This window comes from Salmo salar, chromosome ssa12 (assembly GCF_905237065.1).
Source record: "Salmo salar chromosome ssa12, Ssal_v3.1, whole genome shotgun sequence".
In the NCBI taxonomy this organism is placed as follows: Eukaryota; Metazoa; Chordata; class Actinopteri; order Salmoniformes; family Salmonidae; genus Salmo; species Salmo salar.
In genome coordinates this window covers 81,038,677-81,060,358 of record NC_059453.1, presented here as the reverse complement: position 1 = coordinate 81,060,358, position 21,682 = coordinate 81,038,677, and the positions used below count along the sequence as shown (strand labels likewise).

The window sequence follows — 21,682 nt, the reverse complement described above, 5'->3', positions numbered from 1 at the left end:
GTAGAAATGTTGGAAATGGAATACAGGTGAGCTTTTTTTTCTCCTTACAGATTTTTGGTTATACTACTTTCCGTGATGCAGCTAGTGTGACACAGTCACTCTCTGGAAGGGTATGTACTGTAACTACGCTACAGACACGTCTCTGTCAGGAGCTTGTCCTGTCCTGGGCCTTGTCTGTGAGGCAGTAGATAGATATAGTATCTAGTCTGTCTGATTTGAGCCCTCCCCACCACAGAGACAGCAGATCCTCTCTGTGTCCCGCTGGGCTAAACAAAGCCAAGACTGTCTCACAGCTAACAGGGATAAGTACTTCAGATTTCCTCTCTGCATGACGTCCAGCTTTTGTGTACTTACACAGGAAGCCCGACACACAGAGGGAGAGAGAAACACTGACGGTGCTGTTGCATCAGTGGTATACTAATAATGTATGAGGGAACTTCCTCTCCTTGAGTCCTCATTTTGAGTAGGAGTTAGGTAAACAACAAACTCTACAACTAGCTTCTACCAACTCTCTTCATGTTGCACATCAACTAATTGACTCTCTATACAGTAAGGAAGCACTCTGACATACTTCCTAAGATTACAATCCCTACTATGAATGTGATGACTGTCCTGTGAGAGGGTTGTTGTGAGATCACTGACTGTCAACTGTCCCGTGATAGGGGTGTTGTGAGATCAGTGACTGTCAACGGTCCTGTGGGAGGGGTGTTGTGAGATCAGTGACTGTCAACAGTCCTGTGAGAGGGGTGTTGTGAGGTCAGTGGGGAGGTAAAGGTGGGCAGCATAGCAGGGTACCAACACATGGCTGGAGGGAAGTGACTGACTGTGTAACCCACCTGATAGGACTCAAAACACCTCGTTATACAGCATAATGCCTCTGACACAGGTCTTCAGTGTTACTCACACTCTCCTTCACACACTCCATCAAACTCAGGAAGTCAGGAAATCCAAGCCTAAGGAGACTGAGTAGGGACATGTGTATTTATGATGTCATTGAACATGAGGCTGATGAAAGAAATGCATGTCTGTAATTGCCTCAGTCTAGCTGTCCTTCTCCCTACCACCCTATTCCCGTCCTCATCCAAGAACTTTTGTGTCTGACAGATGGAAGAATGTTTGTCTCGACAGAAGTTTTCCAACCTTAAAAAGCCGTCCCTCCTCAGTTAATAAGGGCAACCCACAACAGTGGTTTAGTAATGACTGAACTGTGTACAACATTATTCCCTCTCTCCAAAAGCAGCCTTTGTATTCACCGCAAGCCAGACTTTTCCCACCACAGCACAGAGTGAGGGAGAAGGGGAGGGAGGCGAGAAAACAAGCACAGAGCCTCCAATGTTAACTCAATAATGACTTCCCACAGGGGAAAAGATCACAGGAGGAGGGGGGTAGAAGAGGGGGGTGCTGCTTTGAAGTGGCAGTGCTATAGGAGGCTCTCCAGCCAGAACCAGTCAGCCAGCCTGCTCTACTCCAGGAAGGGCTTTTATAGACCCATCGTCTACAGTCTCCATGTGGGGTCTGACTCTGCACACACTGGTGGGGGTATTACTATGGGTCATATGCATGCCTAATCATCCGTTACTCACTGTCAGAGTAATTGTTCTCCTTCAATTCCTTGTTTTTTTTATAGGACTTGAGTCATGGGTCAGTCATGTTTTCTTTATCCTTTCTTTCTCCATACTCTTACTCTCATTTCCGGAATGGACATTTTATGTTTAATTTGATATAGCACCACTACTAGCTATAAGATCTGTTAAGACAGTCTCTTCCGAGGTCCTAAATGAGTACACATCCCTCCATGTTTGCTGTGTAAATGGTTTCCTCCCCCAGAGTGGGAGCTCATTAAGCTTTTGCGGTTATAAGGAGTTGTCTTGGCTCTCAGCGGTGGGTTAATTGGGCTGAGGAGGGCAGCAGGGGCCTCAATGTGGCTGAGGTGTAAGGAGCTCAATTGCTGTGAAGAACTGCAGGCTCGTCCTTAATCTCGCCCTGAATGGAGCGGGAGGCTGACCCGCGGGAGGCTGGCCTGCTGGACATCGACCCGCAGAAGGCCGACCCGCAGAAGGTCAGCTATTAATCACCACGGCTGCACTGTGGAAAAATAGCTGCCACTTGAGTTTTGGCAACATCCTGTGCTGGTTTAGCTTCATGAATAATGTATAAGGCCCGGGACTCCCAATTCCCCAGTGGCTTTACATTATGGGTGTTGGAGGAGACCTTTTATTAGGGATAAAACTACTCCTCTTTTATAGAAATCCAATGTTATGTGGCAGCTCTCCTTGGGATAGAAGATGCATGATATCAACATGCTTCAATGTGCTAGTTGATGAGTCCATTCTCTCTACATTTGCATCTATCTATTCAAAGGAGTCTGAATTTGACTTTTTTGACCCAACATTTATTCACACTGTAAATGCTGGTTGTGTGCCTGGTGTCTATTTGACCATTCTCAAGGTGACTTGACACGTTTACTCTATCCAACCCTTGAATTTATTCTTGCCGTGTTCTATAGCTTGTTGCTCTCCTTTTTCTTCTGCAGTCGGAAGGTTGACTTTGGTACAGAATGTGAATATAGATGGCAAAAAACCTTTAGAATATAAATGATTTATTGTATTATTATTAGAAGTACCTCTTAATATACAGGTAACTGCCAAACTAATTCTAACACAGGGATACAAAGTATATTGAAAGCAGGTGCTTCCACACAGGTGTGGTTCCTGATTTAATTAAGCAATTAACATCCCATAATGCTTAGGGCAGGGCATTATTTTGGCTACCATGGCTATACCCCCATAGGATGACAATTCCCCCATCAACAGGGCATAAGTGGTTTGATGAGCATGTAAATGATGTAAACCATATGCAATGGCCGTCTGTCACCAGATCGCAACCCAGTTGAACACTTATGGGAGATTCTGGAGTGGCGCAAAACAAAACACCAAATTATGTCATTTATTGTGGAAGAATGGTGCTGCATCCCTCCATTAGAGTTCCAGACAATTGAAAAATCTATGCCATGGTGCATTGAAGCTGTTATGGCTTGTGGTGGTCCAACACCCTATTAAGACACGTTGTTGGTGTTTCCTTTATTTTGTCAGTTACCTGTATATAATATAGATGCTAATGGGAGTCTCTCCTCATGACAAGCAGCATTCTTCACAGAATACCAACATCGTCACTAAAAACAATCCCTGCTGGCCATTGAGATATTAAAAATGTCTCTTTGATGTACCAGAATGGGAATTACTGAAACACAAGAACAAGATGTCTTCATCAGTTTTTCTGGTGTCCGGAAAAATAAACGTTCTGCTCCTATCTAGATGAAAAATCCACTGTCGGCATACAGAATGGGTCTTGACAGATTCTTCAGAAGGCCTTACTCTTATCCCTCCAGAAGCCAGAGTGCAGTAGCTCCATGCAGTACCAGCTGCAGCAGCTTTTTGTATTGTGTCAGTCTGTCTGTGTGGGGGGAAGGAGATGGCGGTGCTGGATGGAGTCCTGTAAACTCTGTAATCCTCCTCGCTCTCTTATCACCTCCCGCAGGGAGAGCTTCAGACGGAGACTCAGGGCAGAACCTGCATATCAGACACACTCATCTTCCTACATGATTATTAAACATTATTTCAATATTTCATTGAGCTCAGGCCTCCGTGAATTGCTGTCTACTTAGCATTCAGATGAGGCTGGGATTTGGGTAATGGATATTAGATTTGTAGATTGAGATCTCGTTGCTGTATTTTTTGTAGGAAATGCAGTCAGACATACAGCGTTAGTCATAATACCCACAACTCAGTGTTGGAAAAGCAGCTCTTCAAATGGTTTCAGTTGGGGTTTTGGGATTTCTAAATATTTGAATATTGATGTACTTGCCTGACTGTCTCATCCCGTCCTCTCTCTCTCTGTCAGGTCCAGGAAGGTGACCCCTCTGGCTGATCCCCTACAGAAAGTGTCCCTAAGGAAAATGAACCTGGAGCTGGAGTTGGAGGTTCTGGAAACTGTGGCGCTGGTAGAGGAAGAGGAGAAAGGTTTCAGTAGAACTCCCCAGTCACACAGCAGAGAGGAGTCTGACAGAACCCAAGAGCCTGACTGTGCTGACATGGGGGGAAGAGGAGGAGAGAGTGTCGAGGCCAGCCTCACGTCAGCCGAGAGGAAGACCAGTGCCCTCCCCTCTGCTGCGGACAGCCCCAGCCAGCTGATCCAGGAGCTGGGAGAGAGGGTAAAGGAGGGGCTGTGCATCTCTGCACAGCCTGTGGGCAGCAGGCATTCCAGGAGCAGAACACAGGGAGAGGCGGAGAGAGACTGTTCACAGCCCGCTACAATCACAGTCAATACTGCTACTGCCACAGCTACTAACCGCACAGGGACATTCCTAGAGCAGTGTCCTTGCAGAAACCCTCTGCTGATCGTCAAACCAGATACTGGTGATGATCATGATGAGGATGATATCGATGATGATCATTAGATGGGCGTCGCGGAGAATATGCCGCAATTACCTCTATGTACTGTACATGAATGACAGCTTGTTTGCATTCAATCAATGATGATGACTTCTCTAAAGCTGGGACCGAGAGACTGAAGCACAGCTTCTATCTCAAGGCCATCAGACTGTTAAACAGCAATCACTAACACAGAGAGGCTGCTGCCTACATGGAGACCCAATCACTGGTAACTTTAACAAATGGATCACTAGTCACTTTAAACAATGACACTTTAATAATGTTTACATATCTTACATTACTCATATCATATGTATATACTGTATTTTATACCATCTATTGCACCTTGCCTATGCCGCTTGGCCATCGCTCATATATATATTTATATGTACATATTCTCATTCACCCCTTTTAGATTTGTGTTTATTAGGTAGTTGTTGGAGAATTGTTAGATCACTTGTTAGATATTACTGCACTGTCGGAACCAGACGCACAAGCATTTCACTACACTCGCATTAACATCTGCTAACAATGTGTATGTGACCATTAACATCTGCTAACCATGTGTATGTGAACATTATCATCTGCTAACCATGTGTATGTGACCAATAACATCTGCTAACCATGTGTATGTGACCATTAACATCTGCTAACAATGTGTATGTGACCAATAACATCTGCTAACCATGTGTATGTGACCATTAACATCTGCTAACCATGTGTATGTGAACATTAACATCTGCTAACCATGTGTATGTGACCAATAACATCTGCTAACCATGTGTATGTGACCATTAACATCTGCTAACCATGTGTATGTGACCATTAACATCTGCTAACCATGTGTATGTGACCATTAACATCTGCTAACCATGTGTATGTGACCATTAACATCTGCTAACCATGTGTATGTGACCATTAACATCTGCTAACCATGTGTATGTGACCATTAACATCTGCTAACCATGTGTATGTGACCAATAACATCTGCTAACCATGTGTATGTGACCAATAACATCTGCTAACCATGTGTATGTGACCAATAACATCTGTTAACCATGTGTATGTGACCAATAACATCTGCTAACCATGTGTATGTGACCAATAACATCTGCTAACCATGTGTATGTGACCAATAACATCTGCTAACCATGTGTATGTGACAAATAACATTAGATTTGATTTGATTCTTAATTTTGTATTTTCTATCTTCATGCAGACACTTCATCAAACATGGAAATGTTGCATTTTTTGTATTGGATACATGGCATTTTAGTTAAGTGTCATAGCTTACTTGAGGAGTTTCAAAAAGCTTCCGTACTTTGTGCCTCTGTGCAGGTGTTTCTTTGATGAAGGCTTTTCATACCAAGCTAAGCATTTTGATAATACAACGTATGTGTTTAATTATGCAGATCACTCAAGTGTCTTCAAGGTGACGCGGTCATTGCGTTGCACTTTGTTTGCAGGCTGTTAGATTAGCACATGCAATTCACACACAGCCATTTCCTCTCAAGGAAAGAGATAGTGGTGGTTGTTGGGAGATAACGAAACTGGACAGACCCCAACAGGAAATATCAGCTGCTGCTTTAAAATGTATCTTGAGACATTGAGTTTTCATGTATGCAGTGTCTTTCCCGCCCAAAAAAGTTAGTACCCTGTCAACACTAAGAAACCTTTGGGTTCAACTCAGATATGTTCACACATTGTTACTGTCTGAAGTCAAATGTCCAAAGTTAGATCTTATTTGCTTTTCAAGGCACTTATTGAGTACTTGTCATTGTTCATTCATGTGTACCGTTTAGCTGCTGGGGTGACTTGCAGGGAAGAGATTTTATATTTTTGCTCATAGAGGCAGCAGTACAGTAAGCCCCTACAAAAACTCCATATTGATTGGAGAAGAGGAGATTGGTGGCTAAACGAGGGACTCACCGCAGCGTGCAGGAGGAGTGATTGATTCATCTGGCATGAATGGAGGAGTGCCGTCAACACAGCTCAATACCATCAGCTGCCTGCGTCTCGGGGGCGTGGAGCGAAAACAAACAAGGAAGCACATGTCAGGCAGATGGATGACGGCTCTGTGTGGAGCGGAGCACGGTAGCTGTTCGTTTGAGAAAAAAGAGCTCCCCGAGCCAGCGCACAGATGGAGAAGCAGAGGGCCGGAGAGCAGGGAGCAGGCAGAGACAAACCACCACTCCATACATACCAATGCACAGTGTGACTGGGATAAGACTACGGCCCATTTTTAAAGACACCTCCATTCTGGGGACTGTGGGGCCCTGTGGGCTGCTTCTCCCCACTGGGGTTTCACATTGATTAAGTGACACACTGATTAAGTGACAATAGCTGTTTTTCATCTTAAAGTGGCTTGTGTGTCCCCCATAACCGCAGCCTTCTCAGAGCTCGATGAATTGTTATTCTGAAATTCATACTGTTCACCCAGGAATTTTTCAAAGGACTACCCCGGCAGTATAAGTCATGTGCCTTATAAATAATACAAGGCATTAATTAATTGAATGTGTATGCTCTGTTTTGACAGAGATTTAATTACTAGGCCTACTTCTCAGTAACCAAAAGATCTCTGGTTTGAATCCCTGAGCTGGCAAGATCTGCTGTTCTGCCCTTGAGCAAGGCAGTTAACACCCAACAACAACTTCTCCCCGGGTGCCGGTGACCTGGACATCGATTAAGGCAGCCAGCCGTGGGGTTAAATGCAGAAGATACATTTCTGTTGAATGCATTCAGTTGTGCGACTGACTAGGTATCCCCTTTCCCCTTCTGCGGCAGTGTGCTTGCCCTTTGACCCCAGAGGTCAACACACTGCAGTAATTACTCTCTTCTCTGGGCAAATGACAGAGATTTCCCTCTGTAGCTGCCTGCCACTTATCCATCACTGCTGAAGATAGATAGGATTAGACCCGAATGTAGTTGGCGAGTAAGTAAGTAGTCTTGCACAAGACTTGGGCGAACCAGAACGGCACATCGGAGCAGGAGCCTATCTTCTGTTTCTGTAGTGTGAGGCTGCTTAATGTACAAGTAGCCTACATCCCCAGGACAGGACACTAGCCTCTATGGGCTAGGCGGGACGAATTCGTCCCACCTACGTAACAGCCACTTGCAGCCTGTGGCGCGATTTTCAAAACCTTAAAAATCCTATTACTTCAATTTCTCAAACATATGACTATTTTACAGCTATTTAAAGACAAGACTCTCGTTAATCTAACCACACTGTCCGATTTCAAAAAGGCTTTACAACGAAAGCAAAACATTAGATTATGTCAGCAGAGTACCAAGCCAGAAATAATCAGACACCCATTTTTCAATCTTGCATATAATGTCAGAAAAACCCAGAAGACAGCTAAATGCAGCACTCACCTTTGATGATCTTCATCAGATGACAACCCTAGGACATTATGTTATACAATACATGCATGTTTTGTTCAATCAAGTTCATATTTATATCAAAAACCAGCTTTTTACATTAGCATGTGACGTTCAGAACTAGCATACCCCCCGCAAACTTCCGGGGAATTCGCTAACATTTTACTAAATTACTCACGATAAACGTTCACAAAAAGCATAACAATTATTTTAAGAATTATAGATACAGAACTCCTCTATGCACTCGATATGTCCGATTTTAAAATAGCTTTTTGGTGAAAGCACATTTTGCAATATTCTAAGTACATAGCCCAGGCATCACGGGCTAGCTATTTAGACACCCGGCAAGTTTAGCACTCACCAATATCAGCTTTACTATTATAAAAGTTTGATTACCTTTTGTTGTCTTCGTCAGAATGCACTCCCAGGACTGCTACTTCAATAACAAATGTTGGTTTGGTCCAAAATAATCCATCGTTATATCCGAATAGCGGCGTTTTGTTCGTGCGTCCCAGACACTATCTGAAATGGTAAATCAGGGTCGCGCGCATGGCGCTATTCGAGACAAAAAAAATCTAAATATTCCATTACCGTACTTCGAAGCATGTCAACCGCTGTTTAAAATCCATTTTTATGCCATTTTTCTCGTAGAAAAGCGATAATATTCCGACCGGGAATGTCCATTTAGCTAAACTGAGGAAAGTAAACAAAGCTTTCGGTCGACGCGGGCACGAGCCTGAGTCTCACAGTACTGTAACCAGCCACTACCCAAACGCGCTACTTTTTTTTCAGCCAGAGCCTGCAAAGCCACGATTCAGCTTTTTGCCGCCTTCTGAGACCCTATGGCAGCCGTAGGAAGTGTCACGGGACAGCTAAGATCCTCACTCTTCAATAAATAGAGACAAGAAGAACGACACCTTGTCAGACAGGCCACTTCCTGCCTGAAACCTTGTCAGGTTTTTGCCTGCCAAATGAGTTCTGTTATACTCACAGACACCATTCAAACAGTTTTAGAAACTTTAGGGTGTTTTCTATCCATGTGTAATAAGTATATGCATATTCTAGTTACTGGGTAGGAGTGGTAACCAGATTAAATCGGGTACGTTTTTTATCCAGCCGTGTCAATACTGCCCCCTATCCTAAACAGGCTAGTCTATCTCAGGGCCTTACCCCCAATCTATCTACTTAATGCTAAGTGCTAAGCAGAGACGTAGACAATTTTTTGTCTTTGGTATGACATGGCCGAGGATTCGAACTCCAACCTCAGAGCGGACACTCTAATCACAAGGCTACTGAGTTGGCTTTGTGTGAGTATGTGGTCAACAGGCCTTGAACAGAGGATCTACAGTATCATGGATGTCTTGGGTCAAATGTCTCTGAAGACACGTTTTGCCAATGGTGGATACTTATAGATGAAGCAGCTTACTGTCACTGGTAAAGCATATTTGCTGAGACCTTGTTGCTCCTCAGTACTAAGCACACTGCAAAGGTGGAAATTCCTACATGAAATCAACCTCATAAGTATTATCCTGACAGAAAGCACTTTTTTTCAATGGGAGGGCAGGGGGGCAAGGACAGTATAGTCACAGTCCTTCTCTCCCACACACAGAGAGCAGCGGCTCTTGGTTCATACTAATATAAAACTCAATCTTGTCTCCCCTTCCTGAGAGGCAAAGTGATTCTGGTGCTTGAAAAGATGAATAGCCCTCAAGAAGAAATGAATCAGGTGGTCTCCAGGGCTTGACTCCTCCAATGGGTGTGCAAATATAATTTATTTTGTGCTCACTTGGTGCTATGTGGCGTGGGCAGGCAGGCATGCGGCTCCGTTCTCCCTTTGTGACCCTGGCCTACTGTATTATGTTTCCCCAGGCTGCATGGCGCTGAAACTAAGTGCAGCTCCAGCTTCAGAGCACAGGAAAGGAGTCAGGTGTCCGGTCAACTACCTCGTTCTGTCATGCTTTGTATTCCCACAAGACATGACTGACATGAGCATATGTGACCTCAGGAAAGTGAGGTGTCTGTCCCTCTCAGCCATTCTGTAGCCTTTCACAAGGTTTTCACTGTGATACCAATATGCTATACTTCAGTGTTGATATGCAGTCTAGGCCATGATATAGCACTGAACTGTTGGCTTTCTACAAGTAATGTTTATTGCACTTCTTTTGATTAATATGGAATGTTGGAAACAGGATACCCCTATCCATTGTGTGTGTGTGTGTGTGTGTGTGTTGACAGGGCCTGCATACACTCGTCTTCCGCAGTGCTGCCTCACTGATTCACCCTAATTTGTGTGAGCAATGTCTGTTAGCACTCTTCCATTGAGAGTGGGGAGTGATTTATCAGGCCGCTTAATGCAGCAAATTACCTCTGCCTTGCGTCGGGTGTGCACTCGCACAGCATCTCACTCCTCTCTCATCATTATACCCCTTTAACACTGTCAGTCTCCTTTAACACCATGCTTTGCCTGGCTGTTCCAGAGAAACAGACATGAGGTGGAGGTGCAAGCTAAGTTATTTTTCTCCTGGATAGGTCATAGGGTCATATTAACATTCTACCTGGAGTGTTTTAAATGTTGCCCCACAATATAATATCCCTCTTGTTTCTATTTTTGATATTCCCAGTCCTTATCTTAGCCAGTCTATAAATGGGGATGACAGTCTGTGTGTATTATCCGAAAAACTACAATCCTTTATTTGTTTTTATAGTTTTAAACAGCTGTCATATTTTAGCATGAGATACTGCTGGGGGGAGCCAGTAAGTGTTGAGGGAGTTGGAAACAACAAACCAAAGCTGTTCCGATGTTCTCTCTCTTCCTCCCTCTGTCTTCTCCTCTACTCTGATTTTTCATTGAACAGTGCTTCTTTTATGAGTCCTGAAATGAACTAGCACCGTATATATATATATATATATATATATATATATAAAGAGCTCTTGGTGTATAACTTAATTTTAAGCCGAGTGCCGGATTTACAATCATCATAAAGGTGCTTACATGTTTCAACACATATTTCTCCCTCAAAGCAAAAACTCTGCGCTGTAGCACTGAGCAAGAGCAGGCGGTCATGTCACATGTCAGCTTCAGAGGCAGCCAGCATAGCAGGGGCTGTGTTTGTTCTGTGGCTGGTGTGACCTCTGACCACTCTCTGAAGTGCCCGTGTCTGTTCTTCCCTACACTCTGCGCTCAGCACAGACCAGCCTGCACTCTAATGATGCCTCACGGACGTAAGCATGTAGCTAACAGACCAGGAACAAAGGCTCTCCACACACACACGCATCCCTACGCGCTCTGCAAACGAGATCCCTTGACACTCTAAACACAGGCTTTTGGCGTTGATAGCAGATTCTACACACATGCACACTCTCTGTAAATCAGCTCTACAGTAGAGTCCATGTCTGCGCCACTGTGGAAATCAAATTAGCATTATAGCAAATGCCCATACAAATCAGTCTGTTCAAGCTAGAGATATGTTTTTTTTTGCATGGGCTACGGCTCAATCCACCGTATCCGCTGATGTCGGTCTTCTGTATCTGCGGTGGAAGGTGGCAGAGCTACTGAGGTGTTTGTCAGGCCATGAGACATCCCGAAAATCAGTCTTCTCACAAAAATGTCTGTAGCACCCGAACGTCTGTAGCGTCCGAACAAGCTAATATGACCCCTCTATGGAAAGATGAGACTCTCTCGAACACAACATTTTGAATATATGGAAGTAGTTTAGTACCTAAAAAAAGTGGTTAAATATGTATAAAAAATATATGGTGCCTTCAGAAAGTGTTACAGCCTGAATTAAAAATGGATTAACACCCATATACATACCATACCCCATAATGACAAAGTGAAAATATGTTTTTAGACAATTCTGCTAATTTATTGAAAATGAAATACAGAAATATCTAATTTGCATAATTACACACCCCTGAGTCAATACATGTTAGAATCACCTTTGGCAGCGATTACAGCTGTGAGTTTTTCTGTGTAAGTCTCTAAGAGCTTATCTCACTCTGATAATAATCCACATTCCTGTATAACATGAGTGCTGTGTCTCTAGTACCTTACACTCTACTCAGGCTGTCTCTTTCTCTCCCAGTCTTTTCCCCTTTTATTAGCCTCTCTGTCTGTCTCTCTCAATTCAATTTCAATTTAAGGGGCTTTATTGGCATGGGAAACATATGTTTACATTGCCAAAGCAAGTGTAATAGATAATAAACAAAAGTGAAATAAACAATAAAAAAGTAACAGTAATCATTGATTCTACTCACAAAAATTCCAAAAGAAAAAAGACATTTCAAATGTCATTATGTCTATATACAGTGTTGTAATGATGTGCAAATAGTTAAAGTACAAAAGGGAAAATAAATAAACATATATATAGGTTGTATTTACAAAGGTGTTTGTTCTTCACTGGTTGCCCTTTTCTTGGGGCAACAGATCACACATGTTGCTGCGGTGATTGCACACTGGTATTTCACCTAATAGATATGGGAGTTTATCAAAATTGGATTTGTTTTCGAATTCTTTGTGGGTCTGTATAATCTGAGGGAAATATGTGTCTCTAATATTTGGCAGGAGGATAGGAAGTACAGCTCAGTTTCCTCTTAATTTTGTGTGCACATAGCCTGTCTTCTCTTGAGAGCCAGGTCTGCCTTCGGCAGCCTTTCTCAATAGCAAGGCTATGCTCACTGAGTCTGTACATAGTCAAAGATTTCCTTCATTTTGGGTCAGTCACAGTGGTCAGGTATTCTGCCAATGTGTACTCTCTGTTTAGGGCCAAATAGCATTCAATTTCCTCAGTTGTTTTGTAAATTCATGTAATTATCTTTTTGTTTTCTCATGATTTGGTTGGGTCTAATTGTGTTGCTGTCACGGATTTCGTCGTCGTCGGACAATATGGCGAAATCATCGTCGGAAAAGGAGGACCAATATGCAGCAGAATTGTGTTGGCTCATCTTAAACATTTATTAGACTCAAAATGAACATACAAAATAACAAAACGAACTCACGATATAGACAGTCTTCTCAGGCTCACATACGCTAGACAAGAAACAATCTCACACAAATGACAAACACAAACACACCCTAATATATGGGACTCTCAATCAAAGGCAAAGAGAAAACACCTGCTTTCAATTGAGAGTCCCAACCCCAATTAATCAACCATAGAAACACACTCACTAGACTCCACATAGAAATACATAAACATAGACCATAAACCAAAAACCCGGAAATACTAAATCAAACGCCCTTTTACCAAAACACCACCCCGAACCACATAAAACAAATACCCTCTGCCACGTCCTGACCAAACTACAATGACAATTAACCCTTATACTGGCCAGGACGTGACAGTACCCCCCCCCCAAAGGTGCTAACCCCGGAAGCACCTCAAGAAAAACAAAAACCCCAAACAACAACAAAAAGTAAAGGGAGGGAAGGGAGGGTGGCTGATGCCACCGACGGCACTTGTGCTACACCCCCCCTCCCCAACCCACCTATGCAGGTGGTGGTTCAGGCTCCGGCCTATTGTCCTCCAGAGTGCCGACCCCGATCAGCCTCGGACCGTAGGCAGACTCCCCTTGCTCTGGATCCTGGGCAGACCTCCTCCTCTCCACCCTGTATACAGACTCATTAATTGAACAGTTAATCATTTTAAGTTCTGGATTGTCAGGCTTACTCAGTTCAGGGTTGCTGCTCGACTCCCTTGGTTCTTCGTAATCGGCAGACTCTGGGCCGATGGGCCACTCTGGCTGATCCTGGCCGATGGGGCAGTCTGGCAGCTCCGGGCAGTCTGGCCACTCTGGCAGCTCCGGGCAGTCTGGCCACTCTGGCCGCTCCGGGCAGTCTGGCCACTCTGGCCGCTCCGGGCAGTCTGGCCACTCTGGCAGCTCCGGGCAGTCTGGCCACTCTGGCATCTCCGGGCAGTCTGGCCACTCTGGCATCTACGGGCAGTCTGGCCACTCTGGCATCTCCGGGCAGTCTGGCCACTCCGGCATCTCCGGGCATTCTGGCCACTCTGGCAGCTCCTGACTAGTGGGTGGCTCTGGCGGCTCCTGACTGGCGGGCGGCTCTGGCGACTCCTGACTGGCGGGCGGCTCTGGCGACTCCTGACTGACGGGCGGCTCTGGCGACTCCTGACTGACGGGCAGCTCTGGCGACTCCTGACTGACGGGCAGCTCTGGTGACTCTTGACTGACGGGTTTGTTTGTTTGTCAATTAGGGTGTGCAGGGTGAATACATGGTCTGTCGTACGGTAATTTGGTAAAAAGCCAATTTGACATTTGCTTAGTACATTGTTTTCGCTGAGGAAATGTACAGGTCTGCTGTTAATGATAATGCATAGGATTTCCCCAAGATTGCTGTAGTTACTGGGGTCAAATTTGTCTCCACTTTTGTGGATTGGGGTGATCAGTCCTTGGTTCCAAATATTGGGGAAGATGCCAGAGCTGAGGATGATGTTAAAGAGTTTAAGTATAGCCAATTGGAATTTGTGGTCTGTATATTTAATCATTTCATTTAGGATACCATCAACCCCACAGGCCTTTTTGGGTTGGAGGGTTTGTATTTTGTCCTGTAGTTCATTCAATGTAATTGGAGAATCCAGTGGGTTCTGGTAGTCTTTAATTGTTTATTCTAAGATTTGTATTTGATCATGTATATGTTTTTGCTGTGCTTTGTTATAGAGACAAAAAGAGTGGAGAAGTCCTTTATCCATACATCTCCGTTTTGGATAGACAACTGTTTGTGTTGTTGTTTGTTTAGAGTTTTCCAATTTTCCCAGAAATAGTTAGGTTCTATGGATTCTTTAATTACATTGAGTTCCTTCTTTTTCCGTAGTGTATTTCTGTACTGTTTTAGTGTTTCCCCATAGTGAAGGCGTAGGTAAAGGTTTTCTGGGTCTCTATGTTTTTGGTTGGATAGGTTTCTAAATTTCTTTCTAAGGTTTTTGCATTCTTCATCAAACCATTTGTAGTTGTTGTTAATTTTCTTAGGTTGTCAACTTGAAATGTTTTGAGCTGAGAGGTCAAATAAACTGTTTAGGTTTTCTACTGCCAAGTTTACACCTTCACTATTACAGTGAAACCTTTTGTCCAGGAAATTGTTTAGAAGGGATTGAATTTGTTGTTGCCTAATTGTTTTTTAGTAGATATCCACACTATTTTCCTTCTATCTATAGCATTTCTTAATATTATTCAGTTCTTTTGACTTTGCTGCCTAAAGATTGAGCATAACTCTGTTCAAGTAGAGTGTGATTTTGCAGTGATCTGATAGGGGTGTCAATGGACTGACTGTGAACGCTCTAAGAGACTCTGGGTTGAGGTCATCGTTAAAGTATTGGGATTTTATTGGGGGGATACACAGATGTAAAATGTTCCTGTTTTGACTAATTTAATAGAGTGGGTTAGGTCTGCTCTATACCAAATTAGCATACCCCCTGAGTCTCTTCCCTGTTTCACACCTGGTAGTTTGGTGGATGGGACTGCCAGCTCTCTGTAACCTAGAGGGCAACCAGTGGGTCCGTCTCCTTTATACCATGTTTCTTGTAAGATTACAATGTCTGTATTTCCAATTTATTTTATAAAGTCTGGGTTTCTGCTCTTTAGGCCAAAGGCAGATGACCTCAGATCTTGTATATTCCAGGATGAGATAGTAAAATCTTTGTGTTCCATAGTGTCTAGTGTTGTTTTTTTGTGGTATAGGACCATCACAGTAGGTGTGAGCAGAGCATGTTGAGCATCTGATACATACCTCTTAGGTTGCAGGATGGGGCTTGGGTGGGTGTAATAGCGGGGGTTGGGCCTGTTGTTCTGCTCACGCCCTGGGCATATATCCTGCTGTCGTGTTGAGGTCCTCGCCGCAGGGGCGGGGTGGGGGGTGGGCAGAAGGGGCATAGGTCTGATATGGGGGGGGCCTATATAAGGTGTGGCCAGGTTTTGCTTGGGGTGTGGCTGGTGATGCTGTGTTCTGGGTGTAGGTCCTCTTGGCGTGGGTTCTCTCAGTGCAGGTCCGTCGGGGGGGGGGTCTCGCTGATCTGGGAAGGGTGTCCGTTGCTCCTGTGGGAGGTGCTGGGGCTACAGTTGAGGGTGATGTCCTTCAGGGTCCTGGAAAGAGTTGGGATTGCTGCCTTGTAGAGGTGGACCTGGTCCTAAAGGCTGTTCAAGTCCAGGGTGGAATGGTGGGCCAGGTTTACATTAGGTTTTTCACCTGCTGTATGGTGGCAGAGTGAAAGTATTTTCATGGTAGCAGGGTGGAGATAACCACTTGTGCATTGGGGAAAGTGGAAGAAGCTTTTTCATTCACTCCTTTGAGTGCTGTTGCCACCCTTTCCTGTTGGACCCACAGGTCATTTGTGCCCATGTGAATTATGATATGGCTGGGGGACCCTAGTCTGTGCTCCAGGGCATGCCTAGTGTTTGGGCACCAGAGTTTAGCCGTGTTTGGGAAAAAGTTTTGTGTTTGGGAAAAAGTTTATCCTCTTGAATGTATTGGCCATTTGAGTCAATGAGGAGCACAATCTCTGGCTTTTGTGTGTCCTCAGTGTATGTGGGGGGGGGGGTTGTTGTTAGGAGAGCTATTAGGAGGGGGTGGGGTCTGTTGGGTTGGTGGGTCCTGTGTTGTCTGTCCCATTGTGGTGTTGAGGTTGTGGTCTGGGTCTGAGGTGGGCTGTTCTGCTGGCTTGTCTGGGGGTGTCCTGATCTCTGTCACACCTCAGCTTCCTGACCTCGTCCTTCAGTGCCATGTGTGCCTCTTTAGGTTCTCTCACCTCAGTCCGTAGAGCAGCCAGCTCTCTCAGACTGCCGTCCATCTCCACCTTCTGCCCTCCGGGTCTTGTTGGGGGAGGGGTGTTGTTGTGCTGGTCTGTTTTGTGGGTATGTTCTGTCTGGATTGTGTGGACTAGCTCTCTGAGCTCCACAATGTCTCTCTCCAGCTCTGTGAATTTATCCCTCTCAATGATGGAGGAGCAGTGCAGTAGTGGTGCCTGTGTGTGTTCAGGTCTGTGCGTGACTATCCTCGTCTGCAGGACAGTTTGAAGAGGTGTGATCTGACTGACTCAGGATGGGGGAGTCGTCACAGAGAGAGATCTTTTCCTGCTGTGCTTGCTCTTTGATCCCGTAAAAGTCCTGCTGAAACTGCATGAGGAGGCCCTGCACCATTACTGTCCCAGACTTGTTTCAATTTCCTCAATGTCTAGTATTCTGAGTTTCTACCCTGTGAAACTCTCCTGCCATTGTTGGGCTCAAGAGTTTTCACACATCTGACTTCACACTTCAGTGCTAATTGAAGGTGCCTCCAGGTCGGTTCTGTAATAGCAGCTGGGTAGCTTAGTATGCTTATTTACTTAGCTTTATATAACAAAATTACCTAGATATTGTCTTTTACTATTTGGCTTCAGAAGTAGCATCAGACTGAATATTACTCACTCAGTTTTGTGTTGGATCGTATTTCCAGGTTCCACTGTGCAAGTTTTGGTTTGTTAGAGGTTTTCTCTTGATAGTTCTTAGTATTAATAGTCCATTCAGGTAATTTAGTCCAAAATCAAAGTTTTAGGTATGGAATTGTGATTTGGATTGAAGGTTTTAATGTTGAGGTTAGTATCCTGTATAAGTCCTTGTAGGTTGTGATGTTGAGGTTAGTATCCCATATAAGTCCTTGTAGGTTGTGATGTTGGGGTTAGTATCCTGTATAAGTCCTTGTAGGTTGTGATGTTGAGGTTAGTATCCTGTATAAGTCCTTGTAGGTTGTGATGATGAGGTTAGTATCCTGTATAAGTCCTGGCCAAACAAATTCAAGTTTATCTACATTTATCCAAATCTAATTCAATCTTTTTTTGCTGAAGAAGTCAGGAGCTCACTCTCTCTCTCTTTCTCTCACCCCTCCCTCTCTCTCTCTCTTTCATTCCCTGTCTCCTGGCCTCTCTCACTCTAATTCTCGACGTCTCACACTGTCTCTACCTCTGTCTCTCACTCCCTCTCTGTCTCTGCACCATGCCATGAGTCTGGCTGTCACATGCCTGCAGTGTTCCGCTGCCTCTCAGTTTCACCCCTGTACGCATCACAAGAGTCGCCATCACCGCAGTCCCCTGGGACACCATGTATGAAAGCAGATCTCCTTACGTGTCGCTACGCCAAGCCTGCCTGTCACCGAGGAGGCCACCCTCTGCGATTCATTACTGCTCACAGCACTAAGAGGTGTAGATTACATCTGCATGGCATGCAGAGAGAGCCTTCCAGCTGACACACAGCAGCCGCGGAGAGGGGGAAAAGGTTTAGACGGAGAGAGAGAGAGAGAGAGAGAGAGAGAGAGAGAGAGAGAGAGAGAGAGAGAGCGAGAGAGAGAGAGAGGGGAAATACGTTTAGACGAGGGGAGGAAATTCGGGAGTAAATGTGGGAGGGAGCAGCAGATTCCCATTAGCGTGGCATGTCGTTACAGCATGTCACATGACTGTCTGGGACCTGCTGATGCTCATCAAAGGATTAGACCTGAGGCTAAATGAAACTCCCAAATAAGCATGTTAGAAGAAAGACAGGAATGATAAAAAAAAGATTGGGACGTCAGCTCTTTAAGTAGTCTGGGTGGTAAAGCACAGACCTCTGTTCGTCTGAGTACAGTACTGTACGTCTACTGTGGTATGATTGGCAGTTCATGAAATGTTCCTGACATCACGGCAATGGAATACCCATGTAGTATGCTAATGGTGTTTGAGCCTACATTGTGTCACGCCCTGGAAAGTGTGTCAGATGAGATAAAGAGTACTAATGGGTAATAAAACTGCTCTGTTTGCTGTAAGAGCTCCACTGGGGGAACAGGCTCTTACATAATCCAACAATAACATAATTGCCAGCTGGGACTGACCTTTAGATGGGTCACTCAATAGTGCTTGTTGATAATTAAATGGGCCTGTGGATGTTTCTCTTTTTTGTTTATGGGGGTAGTCTGAGGATTGCATTCCTCACTTGGACTATTGAATGTTTTAAGCAGTTTTTGTCAGGGTGAAATATGGGTCAAAAGCTGTTCTGTTTTCACCAGTCAGCATTGTCCAGCTGAGCACAGCTGACTGTGGTGTGATTGTGTTGTTAGAGGAGTATGCAGTGCTTGAGATCCAATGGCAGAGGTAGATGTGGTGACTAAGAAGTAAGCACTAGGTAGAGCTGAGGGGAGAGGCAGGGCTGTGATGGTGGCAGGGATCACAACCCACAGCTCTGCGATCTCTGCAGAGGAATCTTCTCTGTATCCTTGTAGCTTAACACTGTGCTACCACCAGACCAGTCCAACCTCTGAGCTGGGAATGGGTGGAATTTGCACTGTGGCTGAAGGGGTATGTTCCAGTCTAATATATCCCATCCCTGAGTGTGTAATATGCACTAATCAATTAGGTGCCCACCCACACACCATTCATCTCCTGTGGTGGTAGACTGTGGGCTCCCAGTTTAAAGTCAGGGAAAACTCCAGCCTCCTCACATCTGTGCAGTGTTAGCAGCGCTCCCAGATTTATAACAACCACAAACGAACACGGACACACCTTCCCTTCCCCCAGGCCAGCTGCATGGGGTAACGCAGGGACACTTTCTACTGTATGTAGCACAGACATTATGGAGCTTGTGGAAATGTGCAGCATACAAAACAGGTATAAAGAATTTTGACTGGTACTCAAATGTCACATGCTGTTGTTAGATTGTTACACAGACAACAATGTATCTGAGTTGTTGTGTGTCTGCTGAACAGATGATCTTAGTTAAGAGCATTGACATTATATAGGTTTACTTTTGTCAAGGGTTCAAGATTTTGAAATACAACTGACAGATACAATTCCAGCTCTTGGCAGGCTGCAGTGAGTCAATCCATGAGAGGATGATTGTCTTTGTCTGTGATAGATACTCTGGCAGAGGGTTTGGTGCCAGAAGTTGCTGTAGGCCTGGCTCTCTGACTGTCCCATTCTTGGAGATGCTCAGCTTGGCAGCGTTAAGGTCAGCCTGAACAAGAATGTGAAACACTGAGCACATCGTGACAGCCTCTAATCATAAACAGAACTGATTTTAAATCACTATATTGAGAGAAGACGAGGCATGTTGTCATCTGCCAAGCGGTGGGAATATCTATTAAACATCTATTAAACATGAATCAAGTCAATGGCGAGCTCTGTCAATGTAGCTGATTGATGCTCATAGATTTCATTGGATGAATCTGGTTAGGCACTTGGCAGCAGCCATTGTATCAGTTTATGAGATTTTCCAACTGCACTTACAGAAACATGGATCAATGCATTACACATGACCTGCCCTAGGCACATGTGTTACTGTGAAAACACCCACTCCATTGGACATGCCACAACCCTCCCTGACTCCTCTGACCACTGGGCTGTGTAAAAAAAAAACTTTTCTGGCTCCTGTCCAAATGGTGATGGTACGCTGTTCAAAATGAGATTTTCTGTTCACATTGTATTGCTATTGTGTGCATATATGGAATGAAAATGGGTGGAGAATGATTTGGGCCCTTGCTTTATTTTCCTTAGAAGAAAGGTTGACATTGCATAAGTAGGTCCAGTATCCATATACTGTTGAAGATCCACTATCCTTCTCCATAGTTTGGTGTATTTGACAATTACTTTTTTCAGTGTGTATTCATTGTCCAATCCTAGACTCCAAACTCAGGAGTCAGTGGTAATAACAACAACTGGTGAATTGTATCATGTATCAGGCACACACATAGTGGCAAGCATCATTTCCCTGCACACAGGAAAGGGAAAACTATCACCTCAGGCAAGTAAATGCAGGTGTATTAAGAAGTCAATGAGAAATTCATGTGTGGATAATTTCACAGTGAGCACATGTGACCTTTGTCAATGATGCCACTCAAAGCTGTAGGTGGTGTTTCACTGACTGCTAAATTAAGTCCCAGGAGACCACAATGCACTGCAACACACTGCAACGCTACAGCGGCTCACACCTTTCATTGTGTAAAACAGAGTAACACACAGGAACATGGATTCAATCTTTAGGAGATCAAAATGAAAATATTGTCCAAGACGGGCTATATCTGAATTAAAACTATTTCTAGCAGTTTGCTTGTGAGGTGCTCAATTATTAAGCTTTCCAACATTTTTATTCATACAGAAGTACCGAATCAACATAAATATTCTTGACCCTGTAGCATGCTGTTGTCTTATTGTTTGTGAACAGTCATCTGTGCAAAGAGTTTTTTCAAGTTAAGAGGAGACACAATGCTTTTTCAATTACTGCATGCCACTTACTGGAGAACACAAAATCCTCTGTGCTGCTTTTGTGATGAATCACTCTTGAGATTATTTTCAGTTAGAGCTCACAACCCGTTAAAGCTACATGCAAAGTCAACCATACACATCAAATATTTTTCTGCTGATAAAAGACCTCACACTATCCATAGAGCCTATTAAAGGAGAGGTAGAGGTCCATCCTCTGAACCTCATCCTCTCATCTCCCCATTCCTTCTCCTGTACCTACCTCCTATTACTGACAAGCGCTCAACCTCTAACTCTATCTCTCCCCGTAACCACTTTCCATCTCCATCTTCCTTTCCTAGCACCCTTCCTTCCTTACCCTTTCTCTTTCCCTCGCCTCTCCTCTAACTCTCAAGCCTCTCTGCATCGTGTCCAGTATCATAGGAATCTAATGTGAAGGCTGGCCACTCTCCCCCTGCTTAAATCTCTCCATAATGGAGCCCAAGGGTATCTGAAATTGAGTGTGAAGACTGCATCAAGGTCGTTTACTCCACCCTGCTAGATAGTGATGGATGTCTTGTCTGATTGCTTGATTTGGCTGTCCTACTTGGGGTAGGCACATCCCTTAGCAGTTGGTGAGAAGTGGAGAGTGTTTAGTTTCAGAGGACAGCCAGATAGCCATTCCCG

The 21,682-nt window shown here is 44.4% G+C and overlaps 1 pseudogene; it reads left to right on the top strand.

Annotated features, from left to right (window-relative positions):
• LOC106565924 (protein SHQ1 homolog) overlaps positions 1-4,456 on the top strand; it is a 53,941-nt pseudogene extending 49,485 nt beyond the window's left edge.
• Positions 4,457-21,682: the final 17,226 nt, after the last annotated feature.